The sequence below is a fragment of the Ornithorhynchus anatinus genome, chromosome 7 (genome assembly GCF_004115215.2).
Source record: "Ornithorhynchus anatinus isolate Pmale09 chromosome 7, mOrnAna1.pri.v4, whole genome shotgun sequence".
Taxonomy (NCBI): Eukaryota; Metazoa; Chordata; class Mammalia; order Monotremata; family Ornithorhynchidae; genus Ornithorhynchus; species Ornithorhynchus anatinus.
Window position 1 is genome coordinate 11,240,298 of NC_041734.1, and position 17,578 is coordinate 11,257,875.

At 42.5% G+C, this 17,578-nt stretch overlaps 1 long non-coding RNA gene across 1 annotated transcript in view; it reads right to left on the reverse strand.

Moving 5' to 3' along the window:
- Positions 1-17,578, reverse strand: part of LOC114813270 — a 142,461-nt gene that overhangs the window by 61,698 nt on the left and 63,185 nt on the right. The gene's annotated exons all lie outside the window — the stretch shown is intronic.

Here is a 17,578-nt window from a genome sequence, read left to right on the forward strand (position 1 = left end):
GCTTCATAGCTCCGCCATGACTCCTTCAGCGACCTTCCTCAATGAGGTCAATCCATTATCTCCCTGCCTGACCCTAGCATTTCCCTTCTCTACACAGTATTATCAGCCACAGCAGGCAGACGATTTCTGAGGTTCCAGCTTGCAGCAGCCTAAGCAGAAAAGTGAGACTCTGACTGTGAGGCTTGCACTCCTGCTTGCTGCTGATGAACTGATGATCCACCTTCCGGAACCTTCACCAAAACATTTCTGCACAATTCTTGGGTTCAAAATTCATGGGTGTAAACAGCCACCAATTTATTCACTTCTTTTTCCCTTTCTCTTGCTCCTTCACAATGGGACCTTACATTGTCACTGAACCCATCCTCCCATATTTCACTGAAACTTTTGCCAACCGTTTACTCAAAATGATCGTAAATCCTAAACTTCAACTGATGACTTGCAGTGGCTGGAGTTCTACCCTCTTAAGTGCAATTTCTGCATTGTTTACTCCTCCTCTTCATAACGGGAGCTTCTCTCTTCTGCAGAGAAGCAGGGTTTCTTAGTGGATAGAGCACAGGCCAGGGAATCGGAAGGATTCTAATTTTGGCTCTGCCACATGTCTCCTTTGTGACACTGGGGAACTCACTTCACTTCCCTGTGTCTCAGTAACCTCATCTAGAAAATGGCAACTAAGACTGAGTCTATGTGGAACAGGAATTGTGCCTAACCCAATTACCTTGTATCTAACCCAGCGCTTAGTACACTGCCTGGTACAAAGTAAGCACTTAAATACCACAATTATTATTATTATTACTATAAGTTCTGCATCTAAATGAACTCTGCATAAAACTGAAGGCTCATCTTCTGTTGTGTATTCCTGCTTCTCAACAAGTTCCTGGTAGATCTCAATATTTCCAGCACTACTTATCTGTTTGGCTTCACTTGACTTCTATTTCTTTGAGGCTACCCCTGAGCTCCCTTCTCTTTTTGCAGTCTCCAAAATGGCCAAAGTCCAGGCCTTCAGTTTTGCCTTATCTCCTTTATTAGCCCTTGTGGCCTGGATTCTTCAGTGTACTCCACATTCACTTACTCTTAATTTCCTCTATTAGGGAATTATTCATCTCCAGATGACACCTGCCTCTGATCTCTATCTCCTTTTCTTCAAAATGTGCAGGATTTTTCTCTGGGTCCCTTATCTGAATCTCTAATCCTTCTCCTTTACCTTCTGACTGCATTCTTTCCCCATTAGCCCACTCTTCTTTTTCCATATTCATAATAGATCTCTATTAAGGCTATTTTTCTTAGATAATTTAATCCTCTCTTTCCTTATGCCTTCCTGGTTTAACAGGTAGGAGCCCAGCTGTTATATCCTTTAAGGCCAATCAGTTCATGCAAACTTTGAGCCACTCATTTCCTTCTGGAGCATCACTCCCTGAAATATCATTTATCCTTCTCTCATTTATCTTTCTTTAAGACTCGAAGATCCTTAAGGGCAGGGGGTGTGTCTCCTGTCTTGTACTCACCCAAGTGCCTAGTAGGGTGCTTTGCACACAGTAAGCCATCAATAAAAACCATTGATTGATTCTTCTAAATTCATTACATTCATTTGCTCTTAATTTCCTCTACTAGGGAACTAGTCATCTGCAGGAGACGCCTGCCTCTGATCTCTACCTCCTTTTCCTCCAAATGTGCAGGATTTTTCTCTCAGTACTCTTCCAAGTGCTCAGTACAGTGCCCTGCACCCAGTAAGCACTCAATAAATATAACTGACTGACTGCAGTGGGGAAAGACAGACAATTGTGTGTCTGCCCCGTATACAAGATTGTCTTATGTGGAATTTAGACGTAACAATATAACAGACATTCCCTGCCTACCATTTTATAATCCATACTTCACTCTGCTGCCCCGGTCATTTTTCTACAGAAATGTTCAGTCCATATTTCTCTACTCAACAACCTCCAATGGTTGCCCATCCACCACTGAATCATACAGAAACTCTTTACCATCATCTGTAAAGCACTCAATCACCTTGCCCCCTCCTATTTTACCTCGTTCTTCTCCTACTACAAGTCAGCCTGCACACTTCCCTCTTCAAATGCCAATCTCTCACTGCAACCTTGATCTCATCTATCTCACCACCAACTTCTCACCTACATCCTGCTTCTAGCCTGGTATGCCCTCCCTCTTCATATCTGAAAGACAATTTCTCTTCCCACCTTCGAAGCTCTAAGAGGCCTTCTTTGATTAAGTCCTCACTTCCTCTCCTCCCACTCCCTTGCACTTGGATTTGCTCCCTTTATTCACCCCTTCCTCAGCCCCGCAACCCTTATGTATATATCCTCAATTTATTTATATTAACGTCTGTCTCCACCTCTAAATTGTGAGCTGGTTGTGGGCAGGAACATGTTTACCAACTCTCTTGTATTGTACTCTCTCAAGTCCTTGATATAGTGCTCTGCACACACTAAGCATACAATAAGATTGATTTCATTCATTCAATAGTATTTATTGAGCGCTTACTATGTGCAGAGCACTGTACTAAGTGCTTGGAATGAACAAGTCGGCAACAGATAGAGACAGTCCCTGCCATTTGACGGGTTTACAGTCTAATCGGGGGAGACGGACAGACAAGAACAATGGTGAAAATGGCATCAGGATTTCCCATTGCCATTCAATGTAGATACTACCAGAGATGGTGTTTTGTGACTTTTCTAAACACTGATTGGCTTCCAGGCCAAACTGAATCCATTTTCTTCCACTTTCTTTACATTTTCAGGCTAGTTTCTCTATCTTGCCCTTCTTTCAACATTCATTGAGCAGCCTCTATCTTGTCCTTTCACTGAGCAGCCTCTTTCAGTTTCCTTCTCTAACACTTCTTGATTTAACAGTTTCAGAGATTTAACACTGTAGAGTTCTGAAATGATGGATCATCTATAGTTTTTCCTTTTTTCTAGCACCTTATTCATTTCTCCTTTATTTCCCTCCGATTCCTCCCTCTTCCTCAGCCATGGCAGGCACTCAGACTGCAGCAGTAATACTTGTTTTATGTTCTGCTATTTCTCCAGCCTTCTCTCCGTCATTATTTGCATCTAATGCTCGGTTTTCCCTAACAGTCTGATTTGGTCCCTCACCTCTCTTTACACTCAATATAAGCAAACTTTGGGGGGCTCCTTCCACTTCTTCCCTTTGGGACCCCAGAAACCTTGAGCAGCTCCCCTCTCCTCAGCCCATCCTTCCAACACCTTCACCCTTCTTCTTTCCTTCATTACCTTCCATCAACACCCACACCCACTCCCTCAACAGAGATTATTAGCAGTAGTATTTGTTAAGCACTTACTATATGCCAGGCACTGTACTAAGCACTGGGGTGGATACAGGCAAATTGCAGTTGGACATAGTCTCTGCCCCCTCATGAGGCTCACAGTCTCTATCCCTATTTTACAGATGAGGTAACTCAGGCCCAGAGAAGTGAGGTGACTTGCCCAAATTCACACAGCAGACGAGTGTCAGAACTGGGATTAGAACTCATGATCTTCTGATTCCCAGGTCCATGATCTATCCACTACACCATGCTGCTTCCTAATGACTTTGAGCCTCAATTCTCCCACCCACCCGTGTGGCAGAATGGAAACAGCATGGTGTAGTTCCTGTTTCTCTTCTCCACCAGCTATTTCACTCTCTGTCAGGGGCTCTCCCTACCACCACCACCTCTTCCTCACCTTGTTCTTTTTTACTCTTTTTTCATTGTATTTGTTAAGCACTTACTCTGTGTCAGGCACTGTACTAAGCACTGGGGTTGAACAGAGTCCTTGTCCCATTTAGAACTCACAGTTTTAATCCTCATTTTATTAATAATAATAATGATAATAAAATGGTGGTATTTGTTAAGCAGTTACTATGTGCAAAGCACTGTTCTAAATGCTGGGGGGAATACACGGTGATCAGGTTGTCCCATGTGGGACTCTCAGTCATAATCCCCATTTTCCAGATGAGGTAACTGAGGCACAGAGAAGTTAAGTGACTTGCCCAAAGTCACACAGCTGGCAAGTGGTGGAGTTGGGATTCAAACCCATGACCTCTGACTCCCAAGCCCAGGCTCTTTCCACTGAGCCACACTGCTTCTCTTACTGCTTTTACCAATGAGATAACTGACCCACAGAGAAGTGAAGTGACTTGCCCAAAATCACATTGCAGACAAGTGGTGGAGACTGGATCTAGATCCCAGGTCTTCTGACTCCCACACCTATGTTTTTTCTATTAGACCAGGCTGCTTTTCATTAGTCATGTTGCTCTGCCCTTCCCAAAGCATATGGAGGTGTCACCCTCCTGAGCCATTAAAAGATTCCCAGTTATTTGGTGACAGCCTACATCTTTCAACCGCTTTGTGGGGAGAGAGGGGCAGAGAGAAGGTGAAAAAGAAGTTGATTAGAACCCACGTCCTCTGTCTCCCAAGCCCATGCTCTTTCCACTAAGCCATGGGTTTTTTCTCTTTTAGATTGATAACTGGTCACTGATGGTAACTCTCTGCATACGGCCCACTAACCAGTTCTGTTTCCATCTAATGGAAAATTTCACCTGTTGATTGGTGATGTGTCATGAAGAATTGACTCAAAAGTCTCCTTAATGCCATTTCTTCCAGGCAGACTATGTCTCTGGCCTCTCCCTGTTCGAACGATTTACTTAACCCGGGCTCTGAGAAAAGAAATCAAATGAGTTTGACAGGATTTGTTTTCAGTAAAATCAGGTTGGTTTACACCCAACTCACATTTTCTATTATATGTTTATAATTGGTCTTAATATCCCTGGACACTCAAGCATGATATACTCCTTGAATAAAATCACTTTTACGTCCCAAGGGGACTCATAGGGTTTTACATAACCATTAAACATCAGATGACAGATTATTATTGGTTTTAAAGTTTAAGGGGTGAGATTCATTTGTCTCAGAGTACACTAGAATACTTAACCCCTTGGCCAATTCAAAAATGTACTCCCTTTCTGAAGACATCCACCACTGAATCTGATTTTGAAGCTCTATGAAAATCAAATGATTACTATTGTCCTGGGCTGCAAAGAAGTGGTTAATAGATGAACATCTGTGTATGGCTCACTCATACTTGCTGTTTCACCCACAGGCAGCTGTGGAGTGCACAGGCAAAAAATTATCTGCATGGTGATAATTACAGACTGCGTTACAAAGAAGGCACAATCACGAAAGCATGCAATCAGCATATGCTTTTTATTTTCCCCAAAACTGGGCTGGTTTGCCAGTTCGAGGGCTAATAAACATAAAACGTGTTTCTCGGCCAAAATAAAAGAACATTTAATCAAATCTGAGCAAGTTTGGGAAAGCTGCCTGATTCACAAGGCTACTTTTTTAGAGGAAGGTCAAATCTGCCTGGCTTAGTCAAAGTCAAAGAGAAAGGAAGGACTATATATTTCCAAATGCCACCCTGGCCATACATATTTTGAAAATTTACTGAAAATATGAAATATTTAATTATCCAGAGCTTCCTGATTCACAATTTGTTCACTTGTGTTCCTCTCCGGCTGATGAACTTGAGGAAATCTGTGAGCTACTTTAGGAAAAGAATATGCGTGGTCTTTCTCTATTTCCATTTAATCACCAACTCTCTCCAACTTAAGGGCCTGGCCCATACCTATGTGATTTGGGGGGGTTGGGGAAGAATGAGAGGGGTGAGGGGAGACCCAGATGCACTACGCTGTTGCTTGGTTGCTGGGGCACCTACAGATATTTCCTCCAAAATTCTGCACAATTTGATTTATGAGCAGGATGTCAAAAGTTACTACTAGTCCTACTGCTCTAATTCTGCTTCTTTATCAACCAATCAATCAATGGTGTTCATTGAGTGCTTACTGGGTGCAGAGCACTATACTAGGCACTTGGGAGAGTACACTACAACTACAGCAGAGTTGTAGATATGATCTCATTAATCAAATTTCTCAATTACTACTCTGGCTTGGTTTATTTTTAAGACTGAGTAATAGTAATCAATCAGTAGTATCTACTGAGTGCTTACTGTTTCCAGAATACTGTACCAAATGCTTGGGAGAGTACAATAGGGGAGTGCAATATACACACATATTCCCTGCCCACTATGAATTTACAATCAAATAAGAACCATATGGTATTGATTAAGCATTTACTATTTGTCAAACACTGCTCTAAGTGCTGGGATAGATACAAATCATTCAGGTTGGACATAGTCCCTGTCCTACACAGGATTTACAATTTAAATAGGAGGGAGAAAAGGTATTAAACTCCCATTTTACAGATGAGGAAACTGAGGCACAGAGCAGTTAAGTGATTTGCCCAAGGTCATACTACAGGCACATAGCAGAGCCAGAATTAGATGCTAGATCCTCTGATTCCCAGGGTCATGCTCTTCCCACAGTGCCACCCTGCTTCTCTGATCCTCTCAGTCAGGGACTGACTCATTCATTGTCCTTTGTCCTGAGGCAGTAAAAATGTTTATACTTTCCTAGTGTGAGACCTCACTATTTACACCTCCACCTATTAATTTAGAAATTAATCAGAGAGAATTTAATATCCCATTTTATATACCCACAACTGCCACTTCAGCACTTGTGCCATTCATAACCTCCAATTGCACTCATTTATAGTGTATGTTCTGTACTGCTTTAGCAATAATGCAGGTACAGATTTTCCTTTTCCCATTTCCTTCCATGTTTAAATTATTTTTGTATCTATCTCCCTCGCTAGTTCATGAGCTCCTTGAGGACAGGAATTATGCCTACTAATTCTATTATTATAGTCTCTCAAGGCCTTAAGTGCTCAGCATATACAATCCTATTGATTAATTCACCGACCTAGAAAAATGGCCATTTATCCCTTCTGCTGCTTATCTTTTTTATCACCCATTTTTCAGATAAAAAAAAAATTTAGGCTCTGAGAGGTTATGTGAATTACCCAGAATCACACAGTAGGCTATCGACAAGACTGGAATGCAAAACCCAAGTTTCCCTAACTCCCAACTCTGTTCTCTCTCCACTAGGCAACTGTCTCCCACTTAGGTCATGAGCAGCTCATGAGCTAGGGACTGTGCTTTAATTAATTGATTGTCTTCTTTTTATTTAACACTTTGCAGTTTGTAGGCCCATAAACGTCAGTATGCCAGAACACGTTTTTTCAGTACCTGTTCAGACTAGGATGCTGTTAGGAAATTAAGCTGGCCTTGTGGAAGAAGTTTCCCTGTTTGGATACAGCATATCGTGGTATTGGAAGAGACTCCTTATGAGCTCACATATGCCAGAATAACTGAATATTGCAGCAGGAGACACTGTAGAGGGTGATCAACACCACATCTCTCATTAGATTCTTTTCCTTAGTCTTCTTTCTGAACCCAGTAACCATTTAGTCGCAATTTTTATGAATTTTTCCTTTTTTTGTTAAGTGCTTGCTATAATAATAATAATTGTGGTATTTGTTAAGTGCTTACTATTTTCCAGGCCCCATACAAAGTGCTGAGGGGCAATATAAGCAAATCGGGTCGGACACAATCCCTATCCCACATCGGGCTCACAGTCTTAATTAATCCCCATTTTACAGATGAGGTAAGTGAGGCATAGAAAAATGAAGTGATGTATCCAAGGTCACACAGCAATCAAGTGGCAGAGCTGGGCTTAAAATGTGCCAGGCACTGTACTAAATGCTGGGGTGGATGCAAACTAATCAAGTTGAGCACAGTCTATCCCCCACATGGGGCACCACAGTCTTAATCCTCATTTTAATGAGAACTGAGGCACAGAGAAGCTAAATGACTTGCTCAGGGTCACACAGCAGACAAGTGTTGGTACCAAAATTAGAACCCAGGTCTTTTGGACTCCCAGGGCCTGCTCTATCCACTAAGTCATGCTGCTTCTCTCAGGGTACTGCTTGTACCCTGGATTTAAATGAGTGAGGACTTCCTTTCAAATGAGTGAGATTCCACTGCAGGTGAATAATCCAGGCTAGTGTCAGTTGAATAAATTGGATGGTACCCAAGATAAGGTAAATTCACCCAAGGGAAAAAGAGATGGAGACAGTTAGGACTCCTGGAATGTCACCCAGGGAGACATCTATTTTCTCAAGAAACACTCAGCCCAGACAAATTCCCTGAGGAAATAGAAAACTGCAATGGGGACAGCATAAACCCACCTTTATCTAAGCCACACTACTTCAATCAGTGGTATTTATTGTGAGAGGGCTTACTGTGCGCTGAGCAGTATACTAAGCACTTGGGAGAGTACAATAAATAGAGAAGGTAAACAAGATCCCTACCCACAAAGAGCTTATAGACTAGAAGGGGAAAAAGACATTAAAATAAATTACAGATTAACTACGTGTTGTGGGGCACATAAGTACCTTGCCTAAATTCTGGAAAGGAAAATTTAGTCATGTGATGCAGACATCAACTGAGGATACTAATGACTTGGGCTTGATTGATGATCACTTATTAAAAACTTGAGGACTATTTCCAAAAGCCAATGAGTCTAAATGGAAAAGTGTTTTTATCTCCCCAAATTAGTTATCTTAACTGGGGAAGACCAAAATGCTACAACTCCACTAACCTCGCCTTGCCCCACTGAACCCCAATTTTTCCCATTCTACTGCTCTTCTCTAAAGCACTTTCTCCTGGTCAAACTCTTTAGCCCTTTAGTTGTCTTTTGGATTACCGAGTGATTTTATTATTTCATTGGCTTCTGGCTGGGTAACCTTTTCTTTAGGGGAAGCTCCTTTAATGCTAAGCATTAGCATTAGAGTGTGGCTTCCTGGAGAGAGTACGGGCTAGGGAGTCCGAAGGACATGGGTTCTAATCCTGACTCTGGCACATGTCTGTTGTGTGACCTTGGGTAAGTCACTTGACTTCTCTGGGCCTCAATTACCTCATCTGTATAATGGAGGTTAAGAGTGTGAGCCCCATGTGGGACAGGGACTGTGTCACCTGATTAGTTTGTATCTACCCCAGCACTTAGAACAGTCCTTGACACATAGTAAGTGTTTAACAAATATTATATTATCATTAACGATAATAATGAACAAATGCATATCTAGTTAATCACCTCAAGGTAATAGGAATAGAAAATGGAAAAGGAAGTGGAAAGATGAATTACGGATGGGATGGTTTGTTTTATGAAGATAATCACAAGAACAAAAGAAATGTCAAGCCCACCTAGAACAATGCTCTGGAAATATTAAGCTTCATTGAATCCAATGGGTCCAACTGATGTTTTATTTTCAATTTAGGAGTGAGCTGAATGCAATTTTGTTTACGCATGAGCGGACCAAATCATCATCTTTTTTGCTACATTATTCACCATACTGCTAGTGTGTCTTAGGTGATGAATTACTGGGGGACATGGAGAAGGATATGAATGGTCAATGGGAAATGAGAAATACAAAAACCAACATTCTGTGTCTTGATCTCAAATCTCTTAATATCAACCTCTCATTTAGACCCTCCTTCCTGCCTGGACTTCCCAGCTCCTTCGTATTCAAATGGACCTCGGTTCTAATCCTCGTTCTGCCACATCTGCAGTATGACCTTGGGCAAATCACAACTTCTCTGGGCCTCGATTACCTCATCTGTAAAATGGGGATTATGGCTGTGAGCCCCATGTGGGACAGAGACTGTGTCCAACCTAACTTGTATCTACCTCAGCACTTAGAACAGTGCTTGATGCACAGTAAGCACTTAGCAAGTACCATTAATAGTAAGGCTATTCTCCCCATCTTCAAAGCCCAGCTAAAATCATATCTACTCCAGGAAGACTTCCCTGACTAATCTCTCACCTCTCCCCACTATATTCCCTCCCTTCTGCATCACCTATGTGCCTGAGTCCACAACCCCCTAGAAACTTGAACACTTGTCCATTCCTACAGCACGTATTTACATACACTTAGGTTCTGTTGCTTCCCCTACCTGTAATTCATTTTATTGCCTGTCTCCCCTGCTAGACTGTAAGCTCCTAGAAGGCAGGTGTCATGTCTACATGGTCTATTACAGTACTCTCCCAAGTGTTTAGTACAGTGCTCTGTACATGGTAAGCATTCAATAAAACTATTAATTGATGAAAATGAAAATGATCACTTTGAAACTGTTTAAAAAGGAGTAGCTTTGGAATTCCACAGGAATTTACATAAGTCAAATAATTTATCTCCACACAAAATCCCCAGGGTACAATTCTGCTGTTTACAGACTATGCCTCAATTATTCAGATTTTTTGGAGGCTGCCATGCAGTAAAATTTACTCTTATTTACTACTAAAAAGACTATAAAGTACTAATTCATATAACTCTGGGATATGAATTGTGCAGAATACTAAAAAGGGGAGACAATACAGACTCATGAAACAGCGTGGCTCAATGGGAAGAGCATGGGATTGGGAGTCAGAAGTCATGGGTTCTAATTTCTGCTCTGTCACTTGTCTACATGACCTTGGGCAAGTCACTTAGCTTCACTGTGCCTCAGTTACCTCATCTGTAAAATGGGGATCAAGACTGGGAGCCCCACGTGGAACGTGATATCCTGTAACTATTCCAGCACTTAGTGCTTGGCACATAGTAAGTACTTAACAAATATTATTATTATTATGATTGAAGCAATGTAACAGAAGAGCCAACTACTGAATCACTCTAAAATTTCCCTCCCATTGTGAATTCTATTGAAAAATTGGGAGAGAAATATTTCAACTAAAGTTCAGTTGTGGGTGGTGCTTTCACTAAGCTCTTGAGCTCTGATCCTTGGGAATTTCAAGGTCCACATCAACGATCTCTCTGTTCACAGGCAATCCACTTCTCACCTTCCTCGACCCTGCAGACGTGCCCTCTATCGAGTGCTATATTTCCAACCTCATCAGCTCCTGTTCTCACACATCACACTCTGACCCCTGGCATCTGGTCCCACTCCACAAGGAACCTACACAATGAAGGAAACAAAAATATTTATGTAGTTATGTTGAATATTCAGAGGCAACACTGATGAAGGTCACCTATCAATCACATTCACTGAGTGTTTATTCTTTTCAGAGTACTGTATTAGGCACTTGGAAGAGTACAATGTAACATAATTGTTAGGAACGTACCTGCCCGCAAAGGGATATGAGTGTATATATGGCTGAGAGGGCCAAGTGGGATTAACCATCCTGGCTACATCTGGGCACACAAAAAGGCTACACCCCAAAGAGGAAATGCACAGCCACGCATGCCTGCCCAAGTCACCTTGGCTCCAGTGGAGATTTCTGACTTTCCATTTCATCTAATCCCCAAAGCCCCTCTTAGTACCAAACCTCCATTTCCCCTGGCTGTTCACTATCTGCTTAAGACCTTCCCCAACCCAGAAATCAACAAGATTCCTCTTGGAGGCATTGAGATGAATAGTTATTTCTATTTATTGCTGGCCCTTATAGGTAGGTTAACTGAAAAGTAAGAGGAGGAAGCTGAGGTAGTGGAGATTTTCAAGCAAGAACCCACAGTCCCAGGCCCTCCTGGGATGAACTCTGGGACATGTAAACTCCTCTCTCATACTGCCCATTCCTTGCATCATCCCCTTTAAGGTTAGACTTAACCACTCAGAGTACTTCAGGGTGACCATCTTGGGAAGGTCTATTTAGAGAAACATCTTCATCATGGCCCATTGAGTCACCATGTTGGTAAGGTCAACCAAGGCCCCACCGCACCCATCAAGCCTGAGACCCCTGGGCCCACTAGCCTTGCATTAGTCCAGTCTTGCCTTTTGAGCACATTTGGGCAACCTCAGGCTGAATGTTCCACCTCATGTGCTGCTTATAGGTATACACAAGCTCGGAACTTAATACATCTACGAAATTTGGTTGTATTACTGTGTGTACATGAAAGCCTTTAGAGTAGGCATTTGGATCTAGTTGGGCTTTCTTATATTTTCCCCTCCCTGGGCACCAACTCAATCACTGAACCTAATGAACTTTTCTCCAGTTCCTCCTCAAATTCAGCTGCTAGACCATCTTTCACTAAATGCCAGCCCAATATCTTGGACTCAAAACAACGAGGCACAAAGTAAAGAACTCCAAGACCTCCATGAAGAGTTTCTCTTTATGCAGGAGCAAAGGATGGGTAGGAGTTAGGACGCACTTGGCCAAAGTACGTCACTGCCATGACTTCTTTTTAGCTGTATTTGTTAAGTGCTTACTATGTGCTAGGCACTGTTCAGGGGTGCATGCAAACTAAACAGGTTGGACACAGTCCACTTCCTATGTGGGGTCCACAGTGTGAACCCCCATGTGAGCCCATTATTGGGCAGGGATTGTCTCTATCTGTTGCCAAATTGTACATTCCAAGCGCTTTGTACAGTGCTCTGCACATAGTAAGCGTGCAATACTATTGAATGAATGAATGAATTTACGATGAGTTAACCAAGGCACAGAGAAATTAAGTGACTTGTCCAAGGTCATACAGCAGGCAAGTGGCAGAATGGGATTAGAACTCAGCTCCCCTGACTCCCAGACTCATGTTCTTTCCACCAGGCCAAGCTACTTCTCACGGGGTGACCTGGTGGCTGGGAAAGCCAGCCACCTCCCACCACAGCAGGAAAGCCTAGCTTTCCCCCATCTATAGAGAAAGTCACACTGTTTTTAACTAAGTCTTCTGTTGTTGGTTAATAAGCCTGAGGACCAGCCCCTCCAAGTCCTGTTTTATGTTGAATTCTTCAACTTGTCTTATTTTAAATTTACTTTTTGTCATCATCTTTGGGTCTGTCCTCCCCACTTAGTTGTGAGCACTCTGTGGAACAGGGAGCACATCTCCTGAATCTATCCCAGCACTACATATTAAATTCCAACACAAAGTAAGGACTAAATATAATAATGATATTAACAATAATAGCCGCAGCAACCAGAACACGAGGCTAATAAGATGGTTTCCTGGCCTCAAGGGGGCTCGCAGTCTCAAGAGGAAGGATACCCAAGGACTAAGCCACTAGTTGTAATACAAAATTGAACATTCCAAAAGTTAAAATTAAACATTCAAAGATTCAACAGAGGCTGGGCAGGGGAGCTCCAGCTTTGGGGCTCCTCAGTCCCAGAATTTTCAATGCCAGCCTGGGTCTGCAATCTGCCCTTCAGCAAGTCCATGGACATTTGGCTGGCGGCTAATATTATCATTAATAATAAGCGGACAATCTGGCTGTAGATGTTTTCCTGGCAACCGAAGTGATGATCTTAGGCCCCTTTTCATAATATTACCATGCGGCTGAGCCTTTGATTTCTTCCATTTAACTTAATGAATTGACAATGGCAATAATATTGTGGGCTATCATCCCTATCAACACTATGTCTGGGGAGGCAGTTCATGGTTTTCCCAGGAACAGAAGGAAGAAAAATATTGAACCCATCCCCCCACAGTGCTAATGTGGATATGAACATGGGTGCTCTGAGGCTGGAGGCTGGAGAAATATTAAAGTATTTATGGAGAATAGACTCAAGTGCATAGGAAGTGCAGAAGGGAGGGCAAATTGTAGAAATGAACACTTAGTCAGGGGAGGCCTCTTGGAGGAGGAACACTTTTAGTAAGGCTTTGAAGATGGCTAGAATGGTGGTCTGTCAGATATGAAGGGGAACAGAGTTCAAAGCCAGAAGGAACATGTGGGCAAGGGTGTTGGCAAAGAGAAAAATGAGATCAAGGTACAGTGAGTTGGTTGGCATTAGAGGAGCGAAGTGTGTGGATTAACTTGTAGTAGGAGATCAGTAAGGAGAGCCAATTGAGTGCCTTAAAACCAATGGTAAAGGAGGTTTCTGTTTCTTGCAAAGATGGATGAGCAACAATTGGAGGCTTGTGAGGAGTGGGAGATGTGGATGGAGTAATAATTTTTAAAACTAATCTGGGCATCGGAGAGAAGTATGGAATGGAGGAGAGAGAGACAGGAAACAAGAACGCTAGTGACAAGTCAAGGTGGAAAATGATAAGTGCTTGGTTCGGTGTGGTAGTAGTTTGAATGGAAAGGAAGGGTTGGATTCTAGAAATGTCATGAAGGTAAATTTGGTGACCGACTGAATAGTTTGGGGCATTGGCTGGCTGAGGGAGGGACAGTCACCTGGCAGCAGGGCAGCCCATTCCCTACCAATCACAGCCTCTTGGGACTGCAATACAAATGAGGGGACCGATAGGGCATGTTATGGCATCAGGTTGCATTGTGAATATGATTTCAAAGTTATCCGTAAGCACCAACCAGAGGCAGCGTAGCTTAGTGGATAGTGGCTAGAGCACAGGCCCAGGAGTCAGAGAGACCTGGGTTTTAATCCCAGCTCCAACACGTCTGCTGTGTGACCTTGGCCAAGTCACTTAACTTCTCCGGCCTCAATTACCGCATCTGTGAAAGGGGGATTAAGACTGTAAATCCAATGTGGGACAGAGACTGTGTCCAACCTGATTAACTTGTATCTACCCCAGCTCTTAGAACGGTGTTTGGCACGTAGTAAGTACTTAAGTAGCATAATTATTATTATTATTGTTATGAGCCCCTGAGCAGGAAGAATTCAGTTTGATAAGATGCCAACTCATGTTTCAATAGCCAAAAGTAAAGCAGTCTTTTCCATTCAAAGTTTTTTTGGCTACACAGATACAAAAAAAATAAAAGATATATTACTTTCCCGTTTGATGGCTCTTCTTTTAGCACAACTGAATTGTAATGCCAGCACTTCTTACAGTGTGCTCTCACTTCCTAATAACTCTGGTTCAATCAATGGTATTTACTGAGCACTTAACTTTGTGCCGAGGACTGGACTTGGGAGAGTATAATAGTGGTATCTTGTCCACTACTGCCTTCAAGGACAGTAAAATGTTCAAAGTCAACAGTGCATATTCAAATACCCCTCTCTTTTCACTGTTTCCCATTCCCCCATGAATCCATGATATTTACTGATTGGTTACTATGTAAAGGATGCTATACTAAGCATTCAGGAAGGTACAATACAAGGGTTGATGGACATGTTCCCGGCTCACCATGAGCTTACAGTTTAGTGGGGGAGACAGACGTTAATATCCCCTACCCTTAAAGAATTCTGACTTAAATTAGTGGTTGAAAACCCCTTTCAAAGCTCTTTGTTCTTTTTGACATTACTTTTGTGCAAGATCTTCAGTTATTAGTACCAGGTTGTCTTTTGACAATAGGATGTGAATTATTTAAATATATACTTAACTATATCTAATCTGTAATATTTTATTATTGGCAAATATTTGCCATCTGACCACATGACATTTATTGTTACTTATATTTACTGTTTAGGTATTAGTTATAACTTTTTCCAAGAACATTCATATTGTTTTAGTAAGCTTTTTTGAACTAGAAAATACATGCTGTACTAAATCCTCTGTTGCTAAGCACAATTTTCATGGAACCAATTAAGAGCACTAACTGGGGAATCCCTGTATAAAGCTAAGTACAATCACTCAGCCTCCTCATAAGTGAGCTCTCAACTTCCAGAAACCCATATTAGGAAACAAAAATGAAGCTTCTTCATACATTGTACACACAAAAGGTTTAGCACTCAAAATACAGGCTTTTCTTAACCTCAGTAATTCACTTCATTGGGAAATACATTTGTATTTTTAGATATGAGAGAAAATGCTTTTAATCTCTGATTTAGGAAGCCTAATAAAATTTTTAGAAACTCTTATGTGATAAGGCTGATCACTACAGGAACACAATGTCACCTGTGTTAGTTCATCTTTTAATTCATTCATTAAATCATATTTACTGAGCACTTACTGTGTGCAGATCACTGTACTAAGTGCTTGGAAAGTACAGTACAGCAATAGAATGGGACAATCTCCACCCACAACAGGCTCACAGTCAAGAAGGGTGGAGACACACATCAATACAAGTAAAGAGGCATCATTATAAATAGATTACAGATATATACATATACACATAAATCCTGTGGAGTGGGTAGAGGGGAGAAAAGCAAAGGGAGAAAGCCGTGGTGACACGGAAGAGAGGGAGGCTGAGGAAAAGTGGGGCTTGGTCTGGGAAGTCCTCTTGGAGGAGGTGAGCCTTCAGTGGGACTTGGAAGGGGGAAAGAGTGATTGTTCGGCAGATTTGAGGAGGGAGGGCATTCTAGGACAGAGGTAGGACTTGGGCCAGGGGTCGGCGGCAAGACAGGCGAGATGGAGGTAGAGTGAGAAAGTCAGCACCCGAGGAGCAGAGTGTACAGGGTGGGACATAGAAGGAGAGAAGGGAGGTGAAGTAGGTAGGGGTCAAGTGAGAGAGAGCTTTAAAGCCAGTAGTGAGGAGTTTTGTTTGATATGGAAGTGGACACGCAACCACTGGTGATTTTTGAGGAGGGGGGTGACATGCCCTGAGTGTTTCTTTAGAAAGATAAACCCAGCAGCGGAGTGAAGTAGGAACTGAAGTGGGGGAGAGGCAGGAGGTGGAGAGGTCAGAAAGGAGGCTGGTGCAGTAATCCAGTCGGAATAGGATGAGTGATTGTACCAGTTGGAAAACTGAAGTCTGGCTTTCCCATTAAATCATGATCAGGAATAAAGGTCTCTTGCAAACCCATCTTATTTTTGTTGTGCTTCAGTGCTTCATTCTGCCACTCCCTCCTTTCTGCTTACTGATTTAACTTTCCAGTTAATTCCTCCACTCCACAGTTCTATACACCCCCTCCTATAGGAGAGTGTATCATAGGCCTGGAAGGTGTTGTGAGCAGCAGGCTAGTTACTGCAGGTTTTGGAAGCCAAATATTTCATGACATTTTGTTCTATAGTTCCACTATCTGACTAGTGAACTCTGCTCTCTGCCTTCTGCAGAAGCACTTCCAGTGCTTTTAAAGTTGGTGATGATTGGACCAAAAGCTACCAACTGACAGGGATAAATGTCCCATTAATCTTATCTCCAAAATTGTTTTAGCCTATTGACCTGATTAATAGATCTCAGGCTGACTCTGTCCCTCAACCCTACTGCAACCTGAAAGGTCTCAGTGTAATAATAATGGTATTTGTTAAACTCTTGCTATATGCCACATGCTGTATTAAGCACTGGGGTGGATACAAATTAATCAGGTTGGACACAGTCTTTGTCCTACATAGTACACTCACTCTTAATCCCCATTTTACAGATGAGGGAACCGAGATCCAGAGAAGTTAAGTGACTTGCCCAAGGTCACAAAGCAGACAAGAGGCAAAGCCAAGATTAGAACTCAATCTTCTGACTCCCAGGCCCCTGCTCTATCCACTAGGCCATGCTACTTCTCTAATGGTGTTTCCCCAGCATGTGTGTGCAGCACACTGTACTTAGCACTTGGGAGAGTATAATACAACAGAATTGGTAGACATGTTCCCTACCCACGGTGAGCTTACAGTCTAGAGGCATGGGACCAGCTGGGATCCCTCAGCCCTGCCAATTCAGTGGCCAACCCCTTCCTTGCCTTTTAACCCAGCAGCCAACATCCCTTACCAACACTGCACAACTTCTAAAGCCTGCACCTGCAATGGCCAGGGAAGAGCACCAGAAGCAGCATAATGCAGCCCTCTTCATTACCACTAACATCTTTTGGCCCTTGGGTTGGGGAAGAGTTATAAATTTGGATTCCTGGAGTCCAGAAC